This window comes from Poromitra crassiceps (genome assembly GCF_964638095.1).
Source record: "Poromitra crassiceps genome assembly, chromosome: 1".
Taxonomy (NCBI): Eukaryota; Metazoa; Chordata; class Actinopteri; order Beryciformes; family Melamphaidae; genus Poromitra; species Poromitra crassiceps.
In genome coordinates this window covers 108,019,161-108,039,160 of record NC_139623.1, presented here as the reverse complement: position 1 = coordinate 108,039,160, position 20,000 = coordinate 108,019,161, and the positions used below count along the sequence as shown (strand labels likewise).

The window sequence follows — 20,000 nt, the reverse complement described above, 5'->3', positions numbered from 1 at the left end:
ACGCTTGGCTGCCCATCTTTATAACTCGTCTCACATTATTTGTCCCATTTGATTCGTTCCACAGTTCCCTCCGATGGGGGCGGGGGGAAACTTTGGTAAAAACCGTTCAGCAATATCCCCTGTGTGTCCGTCTTAGCAGTATGGTCAACTGCTCACCACCTGCATGTTCCGGGACACTAAACACACATCATTTACACTTCAACAATAAACCCAGTGAAGTGTAAGCTTTGATGAAGACATCATGTAAACATACTATTATATACATGTACATACTGTGTGTGTGTGTGTGTGTGTGTGTGTGTGTGTGTGTGTGTGTGTGTGTGTATACAGTATATATATATATATATATATATATATATATATATATATATATATATATATATATATATATACATACACATATATATACAGTACATATATACTGTATATACATACATACATACATACATACATACATACATACATACATACATACATACATTTATTTTTCTGGCATATTATGTAGGCCTAGTTATTGCCCAAAGCTAAAACATGTTGGCAGTTACACTGTGGGGATCATTAAGCCTCTTCAAGGCTCTTCAAGCCTCAGTGGCAGTCAGGTCCTGGCGGCTTTTTGATTGTATTCGCTTTAAAGGGTCTGGAAAAGCAGGCAAGCGTCCACCCAGCCCTAACTATTTCACTTTTCTTTTCTTCTTTAATTCCACCTTCAAGTTTCTCCATCACTGTTTCAAAGTGATAACTGCCAGCGTGGACCTTTTGACTTCCAAACTCAAAGCTTTTCCACGTGAAGGTATAGTCTAATGCTGAAAAATCCCCTTCCAAATTGGATGCATGTTGCCTCGATCTAGAAATGTGTTGGCAGTTTCCGCTGTTGCTTTCAGGAGGGGTGATTGAAGTCTAATGGGGCTTCCAATGTGATGGCAAACGGAGGGAGGAAATCTCCATCAAAGAGACATATCATTAATTTGTGGCCTGGAGTTAGGTTTTTCCTAGCAACACGTGAGCAACACCATGAGGGTTCTCCTTGAAAAGCCAGGCTCTGGTAAAAGAAGCTACAAGACTTGCAAATGAGCGCGCAGATCCTCTATTAGGCAAGAAATGACTTTGAGAATAGCCCAATGTCATGATGGCTTTGTATCAGACTGGTAACTCGTGTCATAGTGTGGAGAACGTTAATTAGGGTAATTGATGACTCCTATAAGGCAAATCATGTGCCTTTTCTCACATTGACTTATCAGTTCAGGTTTCCTCTTCTCAGCTATCACAAATCATTTGGCTCTCTGTTCATGACTAATGATTCTGGGCCCTATTGTATGCCTTGGTCTCCCTGCGCCCGGCAGTCATCTGCCAACCCCACGCACCTGTCAATTTGAGGCTGTGCGCCCTGTGTGGCAAGATATCAATTCGCCTTTTTCACTTCCCACCAAATTCACATTTTGTGTCTTTAAGGCAGGAAGTAACAGAAGTGCAAGCAAAACATTAATGATGGTTTCCAACTTCCAATCCATTTGGTGATCCAGTGCCGGGGACCTCGTTAATGTTTTGCTTAGACCTGTATTACTTCCTGTCTTTTAGACACAAAATGGGTGAATTGGGTGGGAAGCTGTGTGACAAGCTACAATCAGGTGTGGCCACCTTAAATCTTGGCGTACTATCTTATGCAGGGGTGCAAGCAATTGTGTTTAGACGAGCTAAAACGCGACTTACCGCAACTTAGACCCACGCAGCGGTAGTGTCCGTCCACTCCCTCTCCCCCTCTCACACTAAAAACATCGCTCCCTCTCTCCAAATCTCTCTCTCTGCCTCTCTCTATCTTCCTCTCTCATGGGTTGACTTATAACTTCATAAAGAAATTAAACAAAATCACTTATGCCTTAAAAAGCCCTCAAATAGTATAATAATAATAATAATAATAATAATGATAATAATAAACTTGATTTATATAGCACCTTCCATAACATCAAATGCAGCTCAAAGTGCTTTTTCAGAAGAAATGATTAAATTAATGTCACAGATAAAAGATGAAACCATAAAAAGGGGAAATACTGCAATGAAATAACTGGGATAATAATTTAGTAGGAGGATAAGAAGATAGATCAAATAAAATAAATTCGAAAAATACAATACAACAATATAAAATAATTATTAAATAAGGGTAAATTAATTAAAAGCAAGGCCATAAAAATACATTCACAAATTAGGCTACAACAAATTCCTCCATAATAAATTCATATTAAACTGCATCACCTAGATTAATACCTAATGCTATAATTAACAGCTTACTATAATAATATTCTTATTTTTTTTCTTTATGACTAGTCTTCATTCAGATCAATAGTTTACCTTTCACCGAGTCACGACTGCATGTAAATAGGAATATTAGTGGAATATCCATTTCATGTCATGCAAACAGCTGAGTATGAAATTGTGTGTTGTGTAGAATGTAATTCTGAGTGAGACTGAGCGCTTATGACACTTTCTACTGTCAATGTTTTTAAAGGTATTATTGGTAGATAGGCCTATTGGATACGGCATTATGCATCGATCTCCCATTCAAATACAAACCAGTTGTTATCCCAGGACATCAAATTCTGCTGCTAGAGTATTCAGTAACAGCAGAGTATTGAAAAACGTTTATTACATGTAAGTGCCACAAACAGAAACGATATCAACGTGTTTGTTGATATCGTTGTGTGTGTGTGTGTGTGCGTGTGTGTGTCTCTGTCTCTGTCTCTGTCTCTGTCTCTCTCTCTCTCTCTCCCAAAGGTGAAGTTTTGAGGTGGTCTGTGTTTATTTCTATAGAGGCTACTGTAGCCTATATTAGGTTGATGCGGTCTGTTCTTTGCTTGGCAATTAGTCCAGACCAGAGCCGTGTATACAGTAGGGCTGTGCAATAACATCGATGCAGCAATATATCGTGATACTTTGTTCTGCGATACTGTATCGATATTTCCCATATCGATTTTCTTTGCACAGCTGTGTGGTCAGTGACACAATAAGAATACTTTTTATTTCAGTGCATTCAGTAACACACTCAACTTTAGTTTTAACTAAATTTGTCCACTAAGTTATCAATATAAAGTGATGTACATATTATTACACTACCTGGGTGGTACACAGTGTGTTGTATTTTTAGCTAGGCCTATATTTTTTTTTTAAATTTTGAGTAAATTGTGTAGAGTATTGCAATATGTATCGTGATACAATCGTATCGCGACCCATGTATCGTGATACGTATCGTATCGTGAGGTCCTTGCCAATACCCAGCCCTAGTATATAGAAGAGTCGCGACATCTCCATTCACTCCAATGGACCAGTTTTTTTACTCTCAAGAGTTCCAGGAAGTAATGTCCTGGATTAAGCAGCACTGTCGAGTTGCAGCAAAATGGACAGTTTGTGATGTACTTTGAAAGTTCTTTTTTTCTTGAATCAAATTGTACATTATCAGCTTTATTTTAGCATGCAAAAGTAGCGCGAGACCCATTCCTGGCTGTTCATTGGCTAATGAGTCTCGCATTTTGGTCCTCCGCTGACGCCACTCTCTCTCTAGACGCCACTAGTTACGGCCAAAACACACATCTGAATAATTCTGCTACATAAGCCAGCCCTTTTCAGCTTTGTGTGGCACACTAAAGGCATTTTGCCATAGAGCCACGCAGAATAGCAGACGAGTTGGGCACGCCTCCAGTTGCACTAACACCTGCCGCTAATTGCCCAGTGCCACCGCTGTGCCCTCATTGGCAGAATATGGGCCTCTGACTGTAAAATATGATCGTGAATCAATATTTTCTGTGGAATTGACTCGATTTCATTAGCTGAGTGTGTTTTTGACAAGTGTCATTTGTTTGCATTTGCATTGTTTGATGCTGTTGCGAGTGTTTCCTGACATGTTGGCTTATAGAGTGTTTTCTGACATCTTATATTATACTGTGAAATGGTTCCAAACAGCTGTTTCTCTTTTTCCTTTTGCAATATCTTGCAATATCTCTATGCCAAGGTCTGGTACAAAAATAAATGCATTAATGGGCAGAGCCGGTCAGTTGGAGCCAATGGCAGAGCTTGCAGGGAGCGGAAAGGGATTTTCTTCCGCTGCCGACCACGCCTCTTGAGTTCCTGTTGCACCACACTGAAACGGAGCTGCTGCCCCCAGAGGTTAGAGAAAAAACTTTGTTGTCCGATGGGTTCCCAGATTGCCATAAGGCAAACAAACATCATGGGCCCTATCGTTGCATCGGCGCAGTTTCTAGGCCGAGCGGCAGGCGCAGATCAAAGCAGTGGGCGTGGACAGGCGCACTTGATATCGTCGTGCTGGCGCTAGATGCAGCCCAAAGCATTACAACCACGCCTTTTAGGCGTAAAATTATGCACTGTCATGCTCATTGGATAAGTGCAATAAACGAATGGCACGCTTGCCTTTTTAGCTCCAATTCCACTGGTCCCGCAAAACCAGACGAAACCCAAGCCTCTGATCCCCCCCCCCCCACCTCCCTTCATCCCGTCTGTCTCCATATATCGGCTATTATTCCATATTATGATGCTTCTCAAACCAATCTAACTGCAGTTTAAATACTGCAAGCATGTAAATACGCTACACTATAGCAATATCAAAGTGAAAATAATGTTCTATGCATCAGCTAGAAAAATATAGCCTATTAGATTGGTGAAAGTTTGTCCAGAAAGATATCATTTTCTCTCGCCTGCTGCAGGAAGGATGATGCACATAAATATAGCCTACATTATGTCAAGTCATTGCATAAATGTGTTTTTATTGTAAAACTAAATGTGAAATAGGGCCAAGTTATTAGAGGGACATCACAGTATAGCAGATGCCATTAGAAGCGCGTTCCGAAGCGCGTTCCGCTGTTACTTCTCTAAATCACGTTAACTCGACAAGGGGTATATATAGGCCCAGGAGGACATATATGTTTCACATAGGGTGGTGTTTTCATTTCGATGTTTTATTTGGTCCAATATTGAAATGTTGACAATGGCAGGCTGTGTTACCATTACACATTAATTTAGAACTACCTTTTATATCTATTTTGGCTCATTTGGTTGCTATTTAGTAGCGAAATGGAGAAACACAATGCATGCTGGGAACTCAGAGAGAGAGAGAGAGAAGGGTGACAGAGAAGAGGCAGTGAAGGCACAGAATAGGCCTGCTTTTCAAAAGCGCAAAGCGCTAAATGTACGCCAGGTCCCAAGATATCACTAGGCTGGTATTTAGCGCCGACACGCCCACTTTGGGACTGCGCCACGCCCATTCGGCCTAAAGCGCATTTGGCAGCCTAAAGCCTATTGCTATCTTGCCGAAACAGGCGCAAGGCACGTTTTTTTGCGGTTAAGGCCCGTAATAGCGCCGATGGCCTGTGGGAGAATAGAGCCCCATGACTCTATAGGCCCCTATCGTTGCATCGGCGCTGTTTCTAGGCCGAGCGCCTGGCGCAGCGCAAATCAGTGGGCGTGGACCAGCGCACTTGATATTGTCGTGCTGGCGCTACACGCAGCCTAAAGCATTACAACCACGCCTTTTAAGCGTAAAATTATGCACCGTCATGCTCATTGGATAACTGCAATAAACGAATCGCACGCTTGCCTTTTTAGCTCCAATTCCAGAGGTCCCGCAAAACCCGACGAAAGCCAAACGCTCTGCCCCCCCCCCCCCCCTCCCTTCATCCAGTCTGTCTGTCTCCATTATAGGCTATTATTCCATATTATTATGCTTCTCAAACCAATCTAACTGCAGTTTAAATACTGCAAGCATGTAAATACGCTACACTATAGCAAGATCAAAGTGAAAAGAATGTTCTAAAGGCATCAGCTAGAAAAATATAGCCTATCCCTATATGATGAGATTAATTTTATATTGGTGAAAGTTTGTCCAGAACAATATCGTTTTCTCTCCCCTGCTGCAGGTAGAATGATGCACATAAATATACCCTACATTATGTAAAGTCATTGCATAAATGTGTTTTTATTGTAAAACTAAATGTGAAGTAGGGCCAAGTTATTGGAGCGGACATCACAGTAGAGCACATGACAGTAGAAAGCGTTCCGCAGTAGGGCTGCAACTAACGATTATTTTCATAATCGATTAATCTGTCGATTCTTTTCTCGATTAATCGATTAGTTGTTTGGTCTATAAAATGACAGAAAATGGTGGCAAATGACGATCAGTGTTTCCCAAAGCCCAAGATGACGCCCTCAAATGTCTTGTTTTGTCCACAACTCAAAGATAATATCAGTTTACTGTCATAGAGGAGTAAAGAAACCAGACAATATTCACATTTACGAAGCTGGAATCAGAGAATTTAGACCTTGGGCCCTATTCTCCCACAGGCCATCGGCGCTATTACGGGCCTTAACCGCAAAAAAACGTGCCTAGCGCCTGTTTCGGGAAAATAGCAATAGGCTTTAGGCTGCCAAATGCGCTTTAGGCCGAATGGGCGTGGCGGAGTCCCTGAATGCGCCAAAGTGGGCGTGTCGGCGCTAAATACCGGCGTACTCCTATCTTCCGACCTGCCGTTAATTTAGCACCTTGCGCCTTTGAAAAGCAGGCCTATTCAATGGGCCAGTCCGTCCCCTCTCTCCTCTGTCACCCTTCTCTGTGTCACTCTCTCCCTCTCTCCTACTGACAGGAGCAGGCATTGGTGTGCGTTTACCAGTTTATTGTGAAATAAATCCTTCCGCGTTGAGTTACTGTCACAAGCCTGTGTGACAACGCTTCCAGCCTGGGTAAAACAACTCCGTCCGTACCGCTTTGAGGCTGCAGGCAGTCTGACAGGCACAATACGACTGTCTCTCTCTGACTGCCTGTGAATGCCCCAGCATGCAATTGGGTACTAAATTTCGCTACTAAATAGCAACCAAATGAGGCGAGATAGATATAAAAGGTCGATCTAAAATAATGTGTAATGGTAACACAGCCTGCAATTGTAGAACATTTCAATATTGGACCAAATAAATCATCGAAATTAAAACACCACCCTAAGTGAAACATATATGTCCTCCTGGGCCTATATATACCCCTTGTCGAGTTAACGTGATTTAGAGAAGTAACAGCGGAACGCGCTTCGGAACGCGCTTCTAATGGCATCTGCTATACTGTGATGTCCCTCCAATAACTTGGCCCTATTTCACATTTAGTTTTACAATAAAAACACATTTATGCAATGACTTGACATAATGTAGGGTATATTTATGTGCATCATCCTTCCTGCAGCAGGCGAGAGAAAATGATATCTTTCTGGACAAACTTTCACCAATCTAATAGGCTATATTTTTCTAGCTGATGCATAGAACATTATTTTCACTTTGATCTTGCTATAGTGTAGCGTATTTACATGCTTGCAGTATTGAAACTGCAGTTAGATTGGTTTGAGAAGCATAATAATATGGAATAATAGCCTATAATGCAGACAGACAGGCTGGATGAAGGGAGGGGGGGGGGGCAGAGCGTTTGGCTTTCGTCTGGTTTTGCGGGATCACTGGAATTGGAGCTAAAAAGGCAAGCGTGCGATTCGTTTATTGCAGTTATCCAATGAGCATGACGGTGCATAATTTTACGCCTAAAAGGCGTGGTTGTAATGCTTTGGGCTGCATCTAGCGCCAGCACGACGATATCAAGTGCGCCTTTCCACGCCCACTGCTTTGATCTGCGCCTGCCGCTCGGCCTAGAAACTGCGCCGATGCAACGATAGGGGCCCTTTTCTCTTAAAATTGTACTCAAAACGATTAATCGATTATCAAAATAGTTGTCGATTAATTTTCTGTCGATCGACTAATCGATTAATCGTTGCAGCTCTATTCCGCAGCGCGTTCCGCTGTCACTTATCTAAATCATGTTAAATCGATAAGAGATATATATAGGCCCAGGAGGACATATATGTTTCACATAGGGTGGTGTATTCATTTCGATGTTTCATTTGGTCCAATATTGAAATGTGTACAATTGCAGGTTGTGTTACCATTACACATTAATTTAGATCGACCTTTTATATCTATTTCGCCTCATTTGGTTGCTATTTAGTAGCGAAATGGAGAAGCACAATGCATGCTGGGACAGGCCAGACAACTTACAACTTATTTTTCCTATATGGGAAGTGTGTTGTGCCTGTCTAAGCGAGGGAGTCAGAGAGAGAGAGAGAAGGGTGACAGAGAAGAGGCAGAAGAGCACTGGCGCACTGAATAGGCCTGGTTTCAGAGAGAGACAGAGAAGGGTGACAGGGGAGAGGCAGAAGAGCACTGGCGCACTGAATAGGCCTGGTTTTCAAAGGCGCAAAGCGCTAAATTTACGGCAGGTGCGAAGATATCAGTACGCCGAGATTTAAGGCCGACACGCCCACTTTGGCCCATTCTGGGACTGCGCCACGCCCATTCGGCCTAAAGCGCATTTGGCAGCGTAAAGCCATATTGATATCGTCCCAAAACAGGCGCAAGGCACGTTTTTTTGCGGTTAAGGCCCGTTTTAGCGCCGAAGGCCTGTGGGAGAATAGGGGGCTATGTCTATACACTTGAAAAGAGCCCATTTTATAACAATCATGTACAGTATGAAAAAAATAATTGCATTTCACAAGTAAATAGGTGAGTGGACTGAGTTTCGTGGGATTCAGGATTGCTCTTGGTGTGGTTATTCACTTCAAGCACAAGTTGTTGTTCTCTGGTCCTTTAGGGGTGTAAGTGGGCCATCACAGTACTGCTAAACCCCAACCAATATCCTGTCCAATCTGACCAGTGGCCCAGATGTGAGGGTCAGATGTGAGGGTCACACACTGTGTGTCTGCAGGCTGTTACTGGTGCCAATACATTCTCACTCCCAACTCCTGAAATACTGATGTTTAGTCAGGAGCCCCCTTGGTGCACTGGGTGCCCCTTTTTTGTGGTCACCAAATTTCCAACTCCACCTTATTTGTAATTTTTTGACGCCATGAGACTGTAGCCAACAACTTGTGTTACGGCTATAGTTAGGCAACTGAAACAACTTGGTTAAGCTTAGAGAAATGATTTGGATTAGGCTTAAATATATATTTGAATGTGGCTATGCTTGTACTTTGAACATGCTGGATATCGAACCCCCGGGTCTCTGGCATCAAAGGCAAACGCTTACACCCATCCACCGCCCTCCCTGCCCATCACACCCTTACTGGCCAATGGCCGCACTCCCGTGGCGTTGGTTTCATATGTTGTGTTGTCATAAAGTTGTGTGTGTAAGTCTATTGGACTACCCTGCACGTTGTGGGAGTTCTATGGAAGTCTATTGGACTACCCTGCACGTTGTGGGAGTTCTATAGAAGTCTATTAAACTACCCTGCACGTTGTGGAAGTTCTATAGAAGTCTATTGGACTACCCTGCAAATTGTGGGAGTTCTATAGAAGTCTATTGGACTACCCTGCACGTTGTGGGAGTTCTATAGAAGTCTATTGGACTACCCTGCACGTTGTGGGAGTTCTATAGAAGTCTATTGGACTACCCTGCACGTTGTGGGAGTTCTATAGAAGTCTATTGAACTACCCTGCACGTTGTGGAAGTTCTATAGAAGTCTATTGGACTACCCTGCACGTTGTGGGAGTTCTATAGAAGTCTATTGGACTACTCTGCACGTTGTGGGAGTTCTATAGAAGTCTATTGGACTACCCTGCACGTTGTGGGAGTTCTATAGAAGTCTATTGGACTACCCTGCACGTTGTGGGAGTTCTATAGAAGTCTATTGGACTACCCTGCACGTTGCGGGAGTTCTATCGAAGTATATTGCACTACCCTGCACATTGTGGGAGTTATATAGAAGTCTATTGGACTACCCTGCATGTTGTGGGAGTTCTATAGAAGTCTATTGGACTACCCTGCACGTTGTGGGAGTTCTATAGAAGTCTATTGGACTACCCTGCACGTTGTGGGAGTTCTATAGAAGTCTATTGGCCTACCCTGCATGTTGTGGAAGTTCTATAGAAGTCTATTGGACTACCCTGCACATTGTGGGAGTTCTATAGAAGTCTATTGGACTACCCTGCACGTTGTGGGAGTTCTATAGAAGTCTATTGGACTACCCTGCACGTTGTGGGAGTTCTATAGAAGTATATTGGACTACCCTGCACATTGTGGGAGTTCTATAGAAGTCTATTGGACAACCCTGCACATTGTGGGAGTTCTATAGAAGTCTATTGGACTACCCTGCACATTGTGGGAGTTCTATAGAAGTCTATTGGACTACCCTGCACGTTGTGGGAGTTCCATAGAAGTCTATTGGACTACCCTGCACTTGGAAAAATGACACAAACGGGCAGTGTTGGGCAAGTTACTTTCAAAATGTAATATACTACATATTACTAATTACTTTCATTTGAAACTAATAAGTTACTTTACAACATTACTGTCTGTGTAGAGTAACTCATTACTTATTACACTACTTTTGCATTACTTTTACCAAAATAACAGCAGTAGCAGAATGACGTCGCCACCCCAGAACATCCCAAAAAATAAATTCAACTGTCTTGAAGTCAGGGTAAACCGTCCAAAATTCTAAATGTTATCCTTTTCCTTTGTTATTGTCATCTATAGAGGTTTTTTGCATCAAAACACAATTTGATTAGGAAATGATTGTATCTTTATTTAAATATGTGCTTTGATTAAAAAACAAACAAATTGTAACTTGTGTTACTTGACAAAGTAACTGGTATAATATTAGTGAAATCCTATTGGTAAAAGTTATATTACGGAGTTACTGCTAAAAGTAATATATTACATGTAATATGTTACGTTTGTAACTAATGAGTTACCCCCAACACTGAAAATGGGTTACCCAGTGCATTAAAAAGTGAGGCCAAGGGGTGGTCCTAACCAAACATTAGTATTTGACAAGGGAGTGAGAATTGGTTGCTGAAGCAATACCTGTCAGCTGTAATAAGAAAAATATAACGGCGATGATGATGCTGTCAGTGATAATAACAATGGAGAAAAAGTCCAGGTTTTATTGTCCTGGTGCTTTTCACTCTGTCCATTTCGTCACACTTATTAATTTTCTTACTGTAAATGTGAAGTGGTGCGAAATGTTCAACCATCAATCAATCAACCACACAGTGAGTGGATGAAATCCCGCACAAGGCAGCCAGTACAAAGCACTTAGTGCACACCTTGTCAGCGTCCAATCATCCAATCATTTCCCCTCACATCAAGAGATGTGTTGGTAGTGTTGCAGGGAGATAATGGCAGAGTGGAGGACACCTCGGCCTGCCGTCAGCACTGATACTGATTTGGGTTTGCCTCCTGACTGCACCCACATGGGCTCTGCTGTGGGTGGTGCTGTGGTTGTTTTGGTGGTCGTTGTGGTGGTTGTAAAGTAAATCACAAATTACGTATCACAGGTCTGCAGTGTCTCCAGAGCACAGAGTAGTGGTCCTTCATACAGACTGGCTTAAATAATAAATACATAGGAGGTCTTGACCCGGACATATTAAATATGCATAGCCACTACAGAGGAGTGCAGTAGAGGATTACTCTCTCTTTCTCTCTCTCTCTCTCTCTCTCTCCCTCTCTCTCTCCCTCACGAACACACACACACACACACACACACACAACTGTACACAGTACACACACACACACACACACACACACACACACACACACACACACACACACACACAGAGCACTTTATAAGGAACACCTATACACCAGTGGCGTAGGCAGAAATTCAATTATAGGTGGGCCTGGATCAAATTGGTGGGGCACAGACAATCCATAACATCTAGGAATTTTGCACGCTTCGCGCGCAACATTTCTGGATGTCATGAAGTCGTCATGCATTAGACTCTGTGCCCTGTGTTTTTAAGCTACAAAACCATTAGCTAGCAAGGCAGCAGCAAGTTTGCCTCTAGAAAACAAACAATTTTGCGCATTTGGGCAGCGCTGCATTGTGGTAGATTTCCGATGCAAACATCACACAGGAAATGAAATGTAATGTTGAATCACACAAATAAACAGAGTAGACAAAGACTGCAAACCACACATTGTCATTTTAGGTGATTTATTAACGACAACAACAACAACAACAGCAAAAACAAAACAAAAAAAAACAGCAAGTTGATTGGCTGGGCGAGGGCAAGAAGTGGGCGGGCCTGTGCCTACCCGGCCCGCCCATAGAAACACCCCTGCTATTCACCTTATTCACCACGCCCACTTTTTCTCTCTTCCGCGTTCAACGCAAACGTATTTGTTCTTCCGGTTCAGCGCTAGTTGCCTTCTGTGGCTTCTGTGATTAGCCACTAGTTAGTTATGTTATATGGCAGTAAAATGCCACTGAATGACCAAATTGATAATAACTTTTAACCATTTCGAGTAACACTGTTTCCATACGGATCAACAGCGTTAGTTTGTTGTTTATAACGTGGCTACTGTATATTCATAACGTTTCTATCTCGGATGCGTTATTTCGAATCGCACATAGGTTACGCTAGTGGGTTTCAGGACGCAACAGCCTCGACTCCACTAACGTCATCTTAAGAGCACAATATTCCTGGAATGCAAGTTTAACTAAACAGTTACATATCCTCTGCATTCTACATAAAATTAAGATATTACGGGTTGTTTTATTTTGCATGTTACATACGTATTGGCCAAGATATGTTAGTTTATGGCGGAGTAATTCTGCCAGTTTAGATGCGGAGTGTGCGCAGCCATCTTGCCTGCGGAGTTTTTGGCAAGTCAAAACGGAAATACTATTATGGAATGACGTAATGCGGAAGCGTTCATGTGTGGGCAAAGAATAAGGTGAATACACCTGCTTATTCATGCAATTATCCATTCAGCCAATCATGTGCCAGCAGTGCAATGCATAGGATCATGCAGATTACAGATCAGCAGCTTCAGTTCATGTTCACATCAAACATCAGAATGGCAAATAAAATGTGATCTCAGTGACTTTGACCGTGGCATAGTTGTTGGTGCCTGATGGGCTGGTTTGAGTATTTCTCAAACTGCTGATCTTCTCCAAAAACATCCAGTGAGCAGCAGCTCTGTGGACAGATACGCCTTGAGAGGTCAGAAGTCAGAGGAGAATGGTCAGACTGGTTGGAGCTGACAGAAAGGCAGCAGTAACTCAGATAACCTGTTCATGCAACACGTCGAACCTTGAGGCGGATGGCACTTCGGTAGCTGGTTGACATTGAGCTGAAAGCTGATACCTACCCAGTATTAGTATGGTGTTCCTAATAAAGTGCTCTGTGTGTGTGTGTGTGTGTGTGTGTGTGTGTGTGTGTGTGTGTGTGTGTGTGCGTGCGCAAATGTATTGACTATATGGCACAGCATTCTATTGCTTTCCATCTACTTCTCTCCATCTTTCTCTCAAAACAAAGTATCTCTAACTAACTACCACCATCTTTCTTTAGTCTATCACTCCCTAAACAACAGCCTCCCCCTCGCCCCCCCCCCCCCCTTCCCTGCCCTGCTCTCTCCCTCTGGTATTTCCCAGTAAAGCCCCCATCCCACCCACTCTACCCCCACCCCTTTCCTTTTCCTCTTCCTCCCTCCCTCCCCTCTCCCTCTGTTTCCCCCCCAGCCTTCTCCTCCTCAGATGGATTCTTCCGTCAGTCGACTGGAACTAGTGCGGCTGCCGGAGAGTGAGCGAGCGAGCGAGAGAGAGAGAGAGAGAGAGAGAGAGAGAGAGAGAGAGAGAGAGAGAGGAGGTAGAGAGAGAGAGAGAGAGAGAGAGAGGGAGGTAGAGAGAGAGAGAGAGAGAGGGAGGTAGAGAGAGAGAGAGAGGTAGAGAGAGAGAGAGAGGGAGGTAGAGAGGCTGTGCAGAACAGACTGGGTCAGAGCGCTCAGTTGCTTCAGACAATCACAGGGGAGCGGGAGAGAGCGAGCAAGAAAGACTGAGAAAAGAGAGAGGGAGAGAGAGAGAACATAGCAGACAGACACAGAGAGAGAAGGAGAGCAAAGCACAGAGGGAGAGAGGGAGAGCGAGACGGGGGAGGTATAGATATGTGACAGGATGTGGTTTCCCTGAGCTTGCAGAACATCGGTACAGGCATACTTTGAGCATGACCTAAACACACCGAGCGTACAAGTCTGTTTGCAGCCTGAACCGCGCGAGGTGCTGAGACTGCCGCTGGAGGAGAGACCAGATGAACCGCTGGAGCTGAGCCTGTGTGTGAAGAAGACACTCCACTCTCCCGGCCTGCCTGCCTGCCAGAGGAAACCTTTGGAGCACAGAGCCAGACCCACAGGACCCTCTGCCAGCTTTTAGGACAGGATCCCTTCCTCTTGTCTGCTGCGGACCGCTCTCCCTGCTGTCGAGTAGAATGTGTTTCTCCTCTGGAGGTGCTGGTCCAGACTCTGCCTTCGCATCTCAACGCTGAACTTTTTCAACTCGGCTAAGATTCTGAAACAGGTGAGTTAGTTTTTTGATGTGTGTGCAAGACAGCGAGCCTGCCATGTTGCATCTTCCTTTCAACATCACCAAAATGTGCATGAGACTTCCTGCTCTACCGAGTCTGTTAGGATCACAATAATAATGTCTGCTTCCTCGGACAGCAGTCGATGTAAACTTGGTACAACAACCATTAATCACAGCCAGTTGATTCATTAAACGATGCCGCAAGCCACAAGTTTGGCTTATGAGCAACAAGCCCACACTGCTACCACACAACACACACAACGCCCACAAACACATGTTCTCACCCACGCACACGCACACACAAACACACACACACACACACACACACACACACACACACACACACACACACACACACACACACACACACACACACACACACACACACACACACACACATGCGTTACGCACACACACACACACGCTCTCACAAGCACGCGCACACATGCACACACGCACGCTCTCACAAGCACGCGCACACACGCACGCGCACACACACTCAGGGCGTTCATCATGCATCCATGGTTGTTTTGAAGTCACGTGATGGATGGTAGGAGTGGAGTGAGAATGCCAAAAATGTCTACCTGGATGTGATCAGTGCACCCTGACAGCATTTCATCATGTGCTTGGCTCAGGCATACAGTATCAAAGCGCTCCTACTAGCACTGAGCAAGAGAGGGGAGTGTGCGTGATAAGTCTGTTGTGTTGTGTACTGTATGTATAGGTGTGCAGAGTGTTTGTGTGAGTGTGTTTGATAAGTGTGTTTGTGTGAGTGTGTTTGATAAGTGTGTTTGTGTGAGTGTGTTTGATAAGTGTGTTGTGTACTGTATGTATAGGTGTGCAGAGTGTTTGTGTGAGTGTGTTTGATAAGTGTGTTTGTGTGAGTGTGTTTGATAAGTGTGTTGTGTACTGTATGTATAGGTGTACAGTGTTTGCATGAGTGTGTTTGATAAGTGTGTTTGTGTGAGTGTGTTTGATAAGTGTGTTTGTGTGAGTGTGTTTGATAAGTGTGTTGTGTACTGTATGTATAGGTGTACAGAGTGTTTGTGTGAGTGTGTTTGATAAGTGTGTTTGTGTACTGTATGTATAGGTGTACAGAGTGTTTGTGTGAGTGCGTTTGATAAGTGTGTTGTGTACTGTATGTATAGGTGTACAGAGTGTTTGTGTGAGTGCGTTTGATAAGTGTGTTGTGTACTGTATGTATAGGTGTACAGAGTGTTTGTGTGAGTGTGTTTGATAAGTGTGTTGTGTACTGTATGTATAGGTGTACAGAGTGTTTGTGTGAGTGTGTTTGATAAGTGTGTTGTGTACTGTATGTATAGGTGTACAGAGTGTTTGTGTGAGTGTGTTTGATAAGTGTGTTGTGTACTGTATGTATAGGTGTACAGAGTGTTTGTGTGAGTGCGTTTGATAAGTGTGTTGTGTACTGTATGTATAGGTGTACAGAGTGTTTGTGTGAGTGCGTTTGATAAGTGTGTTGTGTACTGTATGTATATGTGTACAGAGTGTTTGTGTGAGTGCGTTTGATAAGTGTGTTGTGTACTGTATGTATAGGTGTACAGAGTGTTTGTGTGAGTGTGTTTGATAAGTGTGTTGTGTACTGTATGTATAGGTGTACAGAGTGTTTGTGTGAGTGTGTTTGATAAGTGTGTTGTGTACTGTATGTATAGGTGTACAGAGTGTTTGTGTGAGTGTGTTTGATAAGTGTGTTGTGTACTGTATGTATAGGTGTACAGAGTGTTTGTGTGAGTGTGTTTGATAAGTGTGTTGTGTACTGTATGTATAGGTGTACAGAGTGTTTGTGTGAGTGTGTTTGATAAGTGTGTTGTGTACTGTATGTATAGGTGTACAGAGTGTTTGTGTGAGTGTGTTTGATAAGTGTGTTTGTGTGAGTGCGTTTGATAAGTGTGTTGTGTACTGTATGTATAGGTGTGTGTGCAGAGTGTTTGTGTGAGTGTGTTTGATAAGTGTGTTGTGTACTGTATGTATAGGTGTACAGAGTGTTTGTGTGAGTGTGTTTGATAAGTGTGTTGTGTACTGTATGTATAGGTGTACAGAGTGTTTGTGTGCGTGTGTTTGATAAGTGTGTTGTGTACTGTATGTATAGGTGTACAGAGTGTTTGTGTGAGTGTGTTTGATAAGTGTGTTGTGTACTGTATGTATAGGTGTACAGAGTGTTTGTGTGAGTGTGTTTGATAAGTGTGTTGTGTACTGTATGTATAGGTGTACAGAGTGTTTGTGTGAGTGTGTTTGATAAGTGTGTTGTGTACTGTATGTATAGGTGTACAGAGTGTTTGTGTGAGTGTGTTTGATAAGTGTGTTGTGTACTGTATGTATAGGTGTACAGAGTGTTTGTGTGAGTGTGTTTGATAAGTGTGTTGTGTACTGTATGTATAGGTGTACAGAGTGTTTGTGTGAGTGTGTTTGATAAGTGTGTTGTGTACTGTATGTATAGGTGTACAGAGTGTTTGTGTGCGTGTGTTTGATAAGTGTGTTGTGTACTGTATGTATAGGTGTACAGAGTGTTTGTGTGAGTGTGTTTGATAAGTGTGTTGTGTACTGTATGTATAGGTGTACAGAGTGTTTGTGTGAGTGTGTTTGATAAGTGTGTTGTGTACTGTATGTATAGGTGTACAGAGTGTTTGTGTGAGTGTGTTTGATAAGTGTGTTGTGTACTGTATGTATAGGTGTACAGAGTGTTTGTGTGAGTGTGTTTGATAAGTGTGTTGTGTACTGTATGTATAGGTGTACAGAGTGTTTGTGTGAGTGCGTTTGATAAGTGTGTTGTGTACTGTATGTATAGGTGTACAGAGCGTTTGTGTGAGTGTGTTTGATAAGTGTGTTGTGTACTGTATGTATAGGTGTACAGAGTGTTTGTGTGAGTGTGTTTGATAAGTGTGTTGTGTACTGTATGTATAGGTGTACAGAACGTTTGTGTGAGTGTGTTTGATAAGTGTGTTGTGTACTGTATGTGTAGGTGTACAGAGTGTTTGTGTGAGTGTGTTTGATAAGTGTGTTGTGTACTGTATGTATAGGTGTACAGAGCGTTTGTGTGAGTGTGTTTGATAAGTGTGTTGTGTACTGTATGTATAGGTGTACAGAGTGTTTGTGTGAGTGTGTTTGATAAGTGTGTTGTGTACTGTATGTATAGGTGTACAGAGTGTTTGTGTGAGTGTGTTTGATAAGTGTGTTGTGTACTGTATGTATAGGTGTACAGAGTGTTTGTGTGAGTGTGTTTGATAAGTGTGTTGTGTACTGTATGTATAGGTGTACAGAGTGTTTGTGTGAGTGTGTTTGTGTGAGTGTGTTGTGTACTGTATGTATAGGTGTACAGAGTGTCTGTGTGAGTGTGTTTGATAAGTGTGTTGTGTACTGTATGTATAGGTGTACAGAGTGTTTGTGTGACTGTGTTTTAGAAGTGTGTTGTGTACTGTATGTGTAGGTGTACAGAGTGTTTGTGTGAGTGTGTTTGGTAAGTGTGTTGTGTACTGTATGTATAGGTGTACAGAGTGTTTGTGTGAGTGTGTTTGATAAGTGTGTTGTGTACTGTATGTATAGGTGTACAGAACGTTTGTGTGAGTGTGTTTGATAAGTGTGTTGTGTACTGTATGTGTAGGTGTACAGAGTGTTTGTGTGAGTGTGTTTGATAAGTGTGTTGTGTACTGTATGTGTAGGTGTACAGAGTGTTTGTGTGAGTGTGTTTGATAAGTGTGTTTGTGTGAGTGTGTTTGATAAGTGTGTTGTGTACTGTATGTATAGGTGTACAGAGCGTTTGTGTGAGTGTGTTTGATAAGTGTGTTGTGTACTGTATGTATAGGTGTACAGAGTGTTTGTGTGAGTGTGTTTGATAAGTGTGTTGTGTACTGTATGTATAGGTGTACAGAGCGTTTGTGTGAGTGTGTTTGATAAGTGTGTTGTGTACTGTATGTATAGGTGTACAGAGCGTTTGTGTGAGTGTGTTTGATAAGTGTGTTGTGTACTGTATGTATAGGTGTACAGAGCGTTTGTGTGACTGTGTTTGATAAGTGTGTTGTGTACTGTAATATGTGTAGGTGACTAGGTGTACAGAGTGTGCGTGTGTTTGTGTGCCTGTGTGCTCCTCTATGCGTGCCTGGCCGTCCTGTACGCCTGGATGTTTACATGCAGAAGCTGCGTGCTTCAGCTTGGGAGCTGATGCGTGAAGGAGCATGACGAGACGAGGAGGTTCCAATGAAAAACAAGTTGAAGGATGGCAGGAGGAGAAGGAAGGGCGGAGAGTCAGGGAGGAGAGGAGAGGGCATGAGAGAGAGAGGGGTAATGAGGAAAAAAAGAGATTTGTGTGCGTGTGTGTGTGTGTGTGTGTGTGTGTGTGTGTGTGTGTGTGTGTGTGTGTGTGTGTGTGAGAGAGAGAGAGAGCGAGAGAGAGAGTGTGAGTGAGTGAGAGAGCCCCGTCTGACTGAACCGCTGTTAATCAGTTCCAGCTGGTGAGTAGTGGAGCGTCGGGCTGCGTTAACCCTTCAGTGTTGGCGGGTCAGGAGTTCTCACACACACCCGCATACACACACACACACGCACACGCACACACACGTGCGTAAAAGACACACATAATGATGGTTACAGACACGCACACACCACCATGTACAGACACAAAAAGATAAAACACACACACACAAGATAAAATGCATGCACACACACACACACACACACACACACACACACACACACACACACACACACACACACACACACACACACATGAAGCCACCTAAATACATACAGTACATAGTACACAAAGACAAAATACACTCACATAAAGACACACATGCAAAGACACAAAAACACAGACACAGATACACATAAAGACACACACACACACACACACACACACACACACACACACACAGCCACCTACATATATACACACTGATACACTAAGACAAAACATGCAAAGACACACACACACACACACACACAAACAAACACGCATACACCTACTACTACAGTACTCCTCTACTAAAAAAGAGTCTCTCCTACTTTGGTCCCTGGTCGTGGAACGACCTGCAGTCCCGTTTAAAACTGGTCTCTTCCATTCCTCTGTCCAGTTTTAAACATGCTCTATCTGAAGTTCTTACTGCAAGCTGCTCCTGCAGTAATGTCTAGTTTTACTTTGCCCTTTTTGACCTGTACATTTTGTTTTTAGGCCATATGTTTTTAGGTTCTTGATCTTTGGCTCCTTACCAACAATGTGTAGCAGCGACATGTGAAGGGTTGTCCCAGGCTGCCACACACATACTGTACGCACAACATGCAAGGGTTAATGCACGACATGCAAGGGTTAATGCACGCGGAGGCAACCGGTTCACGCCTGAATGTCGTCCAATCATTTCTGTTCATGGACACCTCGAAGTGCAATAACCGGCTTATTACTAGGGATGTTCATCAATTATCGAAAATCGATAATCGATCGTTAAGGATTGGAATCGATCCTGTGGCATTTGGATCGATTTTTTAATTATAAAAAAAAAAAAAAAAGATTTTTTTTTTTTTTTTTTTTTTTGGACTAGGTTTGGGTGGAATTCGTTCCTCCTCGCCCCACTCCATTGCACAGCCGACTAACGTGAGGTGGAGCTTCATATA

The 20,000-nt window shown here is 43.1% G+C and overlaps 1 protein-coding gene across 1 annotated transcript in view; it reads left to right on the top strand.

Moving 5' to 3' along the window:
• The first annotated feature begins 14,118 nt into the window (after positions 1 to 14,118).
• rftn1b (raftlin, lipid raft linker 1b) overlaps positions 14,119 to 20,000 on the top strand; it is a 214,707-nt gene continuing 208,825 nt past the window's right edge. Inside the window, exon 1 of the mRNA XM_083647160.1 lies at positions 14,119 to 14,378. The gene's annotated coding sequence lies outside the window, so the exon portion shown is untranslated. The remainder of the gene's footprint in view (positions 14,379 to 20,000) is intronic.